This window comes from Ursus americanus, chromosome X, assembly GCF_024610735.1.
Source record: "Ursus americanus isolate L20-20 chromosome X, mUrsAme1.1.p, whole genome shotgun sequence".
Taxonomy (NCBI): domain Eukaryota; kingdom Metazoa; phylum Chordata; class Mammalia; order Carnivora; family Ursidae; genus Ursus; species Ursus americanus.
This window is the reverse complement of record NC_142164.1, coordinates 114,423,365-114,431,530: the sequence shown is the minus strand read 5'-3', so window position 1 is coordinate 114,431,530 and position 8,166 is coordinate 114,423,365.

Genomic DNA, 8,166 nt, shown 5'->3' with positions numbered 1-8,166 from the left:
TTTGAGCCCCACATTGGGTGTAGAGATTATTTAAAAATAAAATCTTAAAAAAAGCACTGTAACTTTTGTAAAAAACAGTCACTGTAACTTTTTATCAGAATATTCATTAACCACAAGACACATTCTTAGAATGCAGGGTCTGCATATTACTCAAGACTAAAGTTTTTTCTAAAGTGTCCAGCTGTAAGGCCATAGGTTGTTCCTAATTTATAAATGGGTTGTTCCAGAAATTCACTTAAGGTTTGTTTGTAACACAGAGCTTCCAACTGAAACCGTATCATAAATGGTCATTAGGTTTACTGTTCATCCCCAAAGTCTATTTAATCCTGAATACATGTGAAGTACTATTTCAAATGCGCCTTCATGTATGACTTCTCGTCCAGGTAAAAATGCAAAATGCATTCTCACTGTGGGAGGTCCATCTCACCAATATCACCAAAAGTAGCAGTATAAATCCTGCTGGTGCCAGTAACTTAACTCCCTACAAATGCAGAAGAGGTGTGACCAGGACAGTTGGGGCTGCACCGGGCTTTATGAGACTGCATAGCAAGAAGCTTGGAGTTGGGCAGCAGGGTTGATTAACTCAGTGAGTTAGAGGCTCAACAAAATATCAAGGACCCATGAGCGAGCCCACCCCTAGCTTTTTGCCATTATTGTCAGAGTATCAGGGACGGCTGCAGACCTTACCACATCCCCACACAAACAATGAAGCCCAGTGAGGAAGAGGAGAGCTTATGCCACAGTGATCTCTTCTTGGGGGAGGGGAATCTTCTTTTCCAGAAGCGCTCCCCCCTCCCAACTTTCTCTCACTATGAAAACTTCACTGGTCGGCCAGGGGTGTATCCCATGGCCATGCCGAAACCAATCACTGCAAGAGGAAAGGTTCTCAGTGCCACCTGCACACTGGCACTGCCCCAGAGCTTTGGAAACAAAATTCCAATTCTCAGCAACAGTAGGTTTTAAAAGTTCCCCAGCTGTTCCAAGAGTATACTTAGAACCTAGCCCTCCTGCATTAGCCTAATCAAGTTTCACCCCTGCATAGGCCTTGGGGCTCTGCCAGCAGCCATGGGGCTAAGGCCGTGGGTGAGCAACGAACTCCATCTGCGGAGTAGACACACCTTGCTATAGCCTAGAGAAGGGGTCTCCGCAGACCGGTCACCCACTAGGTGACCTATAATGACAAATTTAAAAGATACGTTATAAGAGATTTGATGGCTATCTTAATCCCTAATCCCTGCAAAAACTAGACAATGAAGAAAATACCTTATAAACTTCAACTCCAGGGTATTAACATAAAAGCCATTAGGTGATTATAATGTCATGGTGGCCTACATAAGCAAACCAAAATCGGCCTGTAAATACCTCAAGGTTATGAAATCAAAACATTAACAATAACCAATCACAAAGAGCCAACGAGGCCTGAAGCGATAGCCAGTCAATCATTTCCTTACTTCGCTTCTGCCTTTTCTCTGTAAAATCTCTCGCGCCCGAGCTCCTGTAGGCGGAGCCCACCTAACCACTTCCGGCTTGGTGCTGCCAGGTTCAAAGTGATTTCCGCTCAAAGAAACTCTTAAATAAATTTTTAATATGCCCCGGCTTATCTTTTAAGTTATCATCTCAAAACAGGGAACCGAAGGAGACCCCCAGGCGCCCCCAGGAACACGGAGCAACAAGCACGAGTACCTGTTGAGCCCCTTGAGCTCGCTGCTTTCTGTGTGTGGGGACGGCGGGCAAGTCCCTCTCAGGTCCTGGCTTCTCGCTCCACAGCTTTCTCTGCAGCTCTCTGCGTTATGAGCTTTCACGCGTCACTTGAGCATTTCTTTTTCTGGAGAGGGTCCCGAAAGCGGCTGGAATTGGGACTGTGTCCGACTGCAAAACCAGACCGGGTCCGGGACCAACTGGTTCCGTCTTAGAAACTGGTCCGCGGATGGCCTGGGTCCGACTTAGAAACCGGACCGGGTCCAATGTGAGGCCTCAGGTGAATAAAATTTTGTCTTAAGGCTGAACAAGTATTAAAGATAATCTTCAATTACAGTGGCCATGGTGAACTTTGAACCATCTTAGATAACCTTATCAATTTACGAGGTGCCCTAGAGAAAGAGGGGTCTCAGCCAAACACTGACTACAAACGGTAGAGAGAAAATTATTTTGCCTCCTCTACAGTTTCTGGTGGCCAGCATAAGACCTGCTGGGACACCCCCGCTCACTCTGGAGCACGCAGAAGGCATCCTGGGAAAACTGGCAGAGGCCCGCAAAGTGTAACAATTCTTAACCAAAGTCAGCTTTCCCAGACCTCTGTCTGTTGCCTGGTGGAAAGAAGGTAAATTTCACATTTTCCCTTCCTTTCCAAATTCGGATTGGCAGAAAAAAACATTGGTTACCCATCCTTTCTCTCCTAAGGAGAGCGACGGCCTCCTTTGTCTCATTTTGCATCCTGAGAACTTGGCTTGGCAACTGTCAGACTGGGGGCCCCAAAAAGATAGCTGAACAGAAACGTGTGTTGCACCCCATTCGTGACTAGATAAGCCTGGGCAGAAATGTGGATTGCATTCCATTTGTGGCAAGGGTCCTACCAACTGTGGGACCTGATAGTATTTGATAAAAATTGTTACACTTTGCTGGCCTCTGCCAGTTTTCCCAGGATGCTTTCTGCATGCTCCAGAATGAGCCGGGTGTGTGGTGGGCTTACCAGCAGGTCTTATCCTGGCCACCAGAAGCTAGAGGGAAGGAAAAATTACCCAGTAATTCCAGCTCTCAGGGGAATTGTCCAAGTCTTCTTTCTAATGGTTATCTTTGGGAGTGGCTCTGGATCTTGTGAAGGTAGTATCTTTTGCACCTCTTTGAGAATCCCTCTTGGTTCTATGGGGTAGTTCAGTACTACCAGGAATATTTACTGTTTGTCTCAGCTGAAACCTGACAAGATACTCAAAAGGATTTTTTTTTTAAAGTAGCACTATGGTCATAAATTGACCAAATCGGAAGCTGATATTCAGAGCCTGATAAGAACATTTTTTTAGGACTTCTCCCCTAAGCTAAAATGAAACTATGTACCCGGAGGGAAAGAAAAGCATTCTGAAGCCACTGTGGAAGGAGTTCTAAGATGTTCTAAAGACAGGGCACCTGGGTGGTACAGTTGGTTAAACATCCGACTCTTGTTTCAGCTCAGGTCGTGATCTCAGGTTGTGATCTCAGGGCCATGAGATCGAGCCCCCCCCCACCCCCCACCCCCACCCCCGCCACGGGCTCTGTGCTTAGCGCAGAGTCCGCTTGAGAGTCTTTCTCCCTCTCCCTATGCCCCTCTCCACTCTCGCTTTCGCTCTCTCTAAAACAAATATTTAAAATAAAATAAAATGTTGTAAAGAAACCCAGCTCTAGGAGGCAGACCATAATAGACTCTTAACTATAGAGAACAAACTGAGGATTGTGGGAGGGAAGGAGGATGGGGGCATGCGCTAATGGGTGATGGGCATTAAGAAGAGCACTGGTTGGGATGAGCACTGGGTGTTACATGTTAGTGATCAATTACTAAATTCTACTCCAGAAACCAATACTACACTATATGTTAACTAAATTGAATTTAAATTAAAAAAAATTAAAATAAACCCAGCTCTAAATCTATAACATATAAATCTTTTGCTAACCATCTTAGTTGCAGATCTTCTCCCTGATATAAAGAAGCAAATGGAGGATAATGTAGTTGGATGGCTGGGTCAGTGGCTAGAAACCATTCAGATTGCAACCCAATTCTTTGAGGAATTAACAAGTATACTTACCTTACAATTCGAGTCTTCTCAAGAATAGAAATGCAACTCTAGAAACAATTCAAAGCCCACCTATCCTTTTTCCAATACCAAACTCACCCCGATTCATCTCAAAAGACTCGCAGATAGCGTAAAAGGTCTGGATTTAGGAAACTAAAGCTCTTCTTGGAGAATCAACCTTTCTCTGTGGCTTTGAGATGCAAATGTTCAATCCGGTTTTCTCTAGGAACCCAGAGCCATCTATTGAAGTGCAAACTTCAGGGAGATAATTCTTCTCAGAAAAACAAAAAGAAGCTATTTGGAAATTAGGCTGAATGAAAAATCTTAAAAGTTTTTTTCCACAAATATTAGTAAAAGCTTTAGCCATCTGAGCAGGTAACCTTAACTTATGCTATCTGCCGGAAACAGAATTTAGATACAACCATTCTTTTTTAAACTAATGAGTTTTGCACTATCATACCTGTCTCATGGCTAAAATTTTAAAATGGAAAGCTAGAAGATCTCTGTGTCTTGTATGTGTGTCTGTCTATTACAGATGTGTGGTATTTTTCTACCTCCAGATGATAGTCCCAAAATTAATTTGTAAAAAGTTCTATTTAATAGGCCTAAAGACAAACAAGTATTTATATAAATCAAACATACTCTCAGAAATATAGAAACTAACCCAAATGTTTTTCAAGCTCACATCATGATGTAGAATAATCTTCAGTAAATAAAAGCTAGTTTGAGTGTGTTGGTTTAATTAAAACAAGCACGTCTTTAGAATTACCGGCATTAAACAAAATACTTGAGTTCTACCTAGGTTTATTAAAACTCAAATAAGCTAACATATGTTATTTCTTACAGGATATATCAGCAAGAACAGTTAGCTGTTTAATGTCTCACGAAATTTTCATGAGTATTCTAAACATAAGTGTTAAGAACAAGCAAATAAGTGTCAGTAAAAGTTTATAAATATACTTTTCAATAATATTCAATATGGTATGTCTACTTAAATACAGTTTCCCAAATTTTTTTTAAGAACTTGAAACCCTAGTTATACTGAGGTAAGTTAAATGTTGGCTATTGATTATCTCAACCATTCCAAATACGATAAAATACTAAAACATTAATTACTGAACATAAGTTTATCCACTTTTGCCTTTCTTTTCCAGAGGAACTAAAGACATTTGGCTCTATGAGTAAATATCTTTTGTGCCACATTGAAAATTTGACTATGAGGAAGAACCTCTAGAAATTGTGAAATGTATTTATAAATTTCCCAATCCACAGAATGCCAGTGTAACCGACAGTCCACATGGCTTACTTCTTAGTTTTCACTAGGAATAAAGGATTCTAAGGGTTAAGAATTCTAATCAACATATGTAATTAAAACTAGTAGGAAGAGCACCTGGCTGGCACCGTCAGAGCAGCATGTGACTCTTGACCTCGGGTGTTCAAGTCCCATACAGGGCGTAAAGATTCCTTGAATCAATAAAACTTTAAAATCCTGGGGCGCCTGGGTAGCGCAGTCGTTAAGCGTCTACCTTCGGCTCAGGGCGTGATCCCGGTGTTTCAGGATCGAGTCCCACATCGGGCTTCTCCGCTGGGAGCCTGCTTCTTCCTCTCCCACTCCCCTGCTATGTTCCCTCTCTCGCTGGCTGTCTCTGTCTCTGTTGAATAAATAAATAAAATCTTAAAAAAAAAAAAAAAGAAACAATAAGGGTGAAAGGAAACTACCGTATACTCCTGAAACCAGTATTACACTGTATGTTAACTAACTACAATGTAAATAAAAAGTTGATACAAAAAAAAAAAAAAAAAGAAAAGAAAAGTAAAGGAGGGAAACTCCTGTGTATCTATAACTTGAACTGGATCCTGAATTCTCCTGGTTTCCTCAAATGTCCAGCTACAACTCTCCAGACTAACGTTGCCCATTTGTTGCCCATTTTCTCCCACCCTTCTGACTTGGAATCACTAAGAACAAAGGCTGCCCTGGAGCCTCCCTGGAAGAAACCATACCCGGTCCTTCTCACTGCCAAGACCACAGCCAAACTGCAGGGCCTTGAACTTGGGTCCACTTCTCCCAATTAAAAAGGGCTCCTCCAGACTCTTGGAAGTGCACACCAGCTGGAGATCTAAAATTAAAGCCGACTACGGAGGGTCCTCCTCAGAAGCAGATGGCATCTTGAGGTGGACAGCTCCCCAAGATCATGGATCAAGATCTTCATCTCCAATCTGAAGCTTTATTCCTTTTGCCTTTCCGCTACTTGCCTCTTCTCTCTGGTAACACACAGGAAAATAATGCTCCTTCACTTGGGCAACTATTGCTGAATCTGCTGCTAAGGCCACAGCCACACAACAAAGTCTCTAGACTTTCTTGCTAAGATGGTTTCAGATAATAGCACTGCTTTAGATGACCTACTGGCTGACCGAGGAGGAGCCTGTGCCGCAGCAAACACCTCCCGCACTACCTGGACCGACACGCCTGGTCTTGCAGCAAATGCAATAAATTAACAAATCAGCCACTTGCCTACAACAGGTTGCTGTCCCTTCTTTGATTTGATACCAATTGGTTTGGCTCATGGGGGCCCCGGCTAAGTCTCTCCACAGTATCCTTCTTATAGTTGTCACTTTAATTCCCCTCGTACACTATGCTTTCTCCAAAGTCTTAAGTGCAGGTTCACAGCCACCAGCAGCACATGAGATGGTCTCGCTGGGCTTGGAGAAACAGAAACAAGATGAACGACGAGATGAACAGCAAAAACATTGCTTCCACAGATCTGACATCATAACCTATGAGCTTCACACTGAGACAACTGCAACTTTACTCTGATGGTGACTGAGAGTGGCACAAATACCAAAGTTTTGGTCATTCTCTCATGTGTAAGAAGATGACCAAAAGGGGGGAATTATTAAGTTAATTCAACAAGGAGGCTGTTAGACTGAGGTAGCTCTAATGCTTTGGCAGCCTAAAACCTAAGCCTGTAAATGCCTCAAGATTATGAAATAAAACACTAAGGATAACCAGTCACAAACAGCCAAATAGTCTTTACATGATAGCCAGTCAAGAACTTCTTTATTTCTGCCTTTTCTCTATAAAAATCTCTCTCTGGTCTCCTGACACTGAAGTACTCAGCACTTCCAGTTTGGTGCTACCTGATTCCAATTAATTTTTGCTCAAATTCTTAAAGATTTTTAATATGCTTCAGTTTATTATTTAACAAGACAGACTTCCTCTCTGGAGCCTTTTCTGACACTCTCCCTCCTCCTAGGGAGATATAAGCACCTGTGTCTTCCTGAAATGTGTCTTTTTTTGTTTTTAAAGATTTTATTTATATATTTGACAGAGATAGAGACAGCCAGCAAGAGAGGGAACACAAGCAGGGGAGTGAGAGGGGAAGAAGCAGGCTCCCAGCGGAGGAGCCTGATGCAGGGCTCAATCCCAGAACACCGGGATCACGCCCTGAGCCGAAGGCAGACGCCCAATGACTGAGCCACCCAGGCGCCCCTGAAATGTGTCTTCTTTAAGGCCAGGGGTAATACCTTATTCTACTTTGTGTGTCTAGCATCCAGTACACAGGAGGCTCAATAAATATTTGTTGAACAGGGGCGCCTGGGTGGCGCAGTCGTTAAGCGTCTGCCTTCAGCTCAGGGTGTGATCCCGGAGTCCTGGGATCGAGCCCCATATCAGGCTCCTCCGCTGTGAGCCTGCTTCTTCCTCTCCCACTCCCCCTGCTTGTGTTCCCTCTCTCGCTCGCTGTCTCTCTCTGTCAAATAAATAAATAAAAATCTTTAAAATTAATTAATTAATTAATTAATATTTGTTGAACAGGGTGCCTGGCTGGCTCAGTGGGTAGAGCACGTGACTCTTGATCTCAGGGTTGTGAGTTCAAGCCCCCACGTTGGGCACAGAGATTACTTAAAAAAAAAAAATCAATGAACGAATGAGGTCAAGGAGAAAATGGCCAAGAAATGCCCAATATTAATGGCAAGCATGTACCCAACACTTATATGCCAGGCACTACCAAAACGCATGTACACGGAGTAGACTTATTTCTAAAACCACCAGAGGAGGTAGGAGCCAGTATTATCTTAAAACGTAAGGAAACTGCATCACAGAGAGACTAATCACTTACCCAAGGTCACAAACTAGAAGTGACAAGTGTGGCACTGGATCACAGAGCCCTCCATGTTCTCTACCTTTGCGCTTAAGAGGGAAAAGGATGTTCCACCCACATTAAAGATGGAGGCCTCTCTAGTGGTTCCTAATCTAGAGGAGGCCTACGAGGGGTGCTGTCACTGGAGGCTTTTGCATTCTTGGACTGTTTAGGGGGAACAGAGGAAAAGGTGTTGCTCAAGGACATAAGGAGCGGTGGAAATGGAGAGAAACAAAAGAAAGTATCTAAAGTCTTGTGCTGCCAGT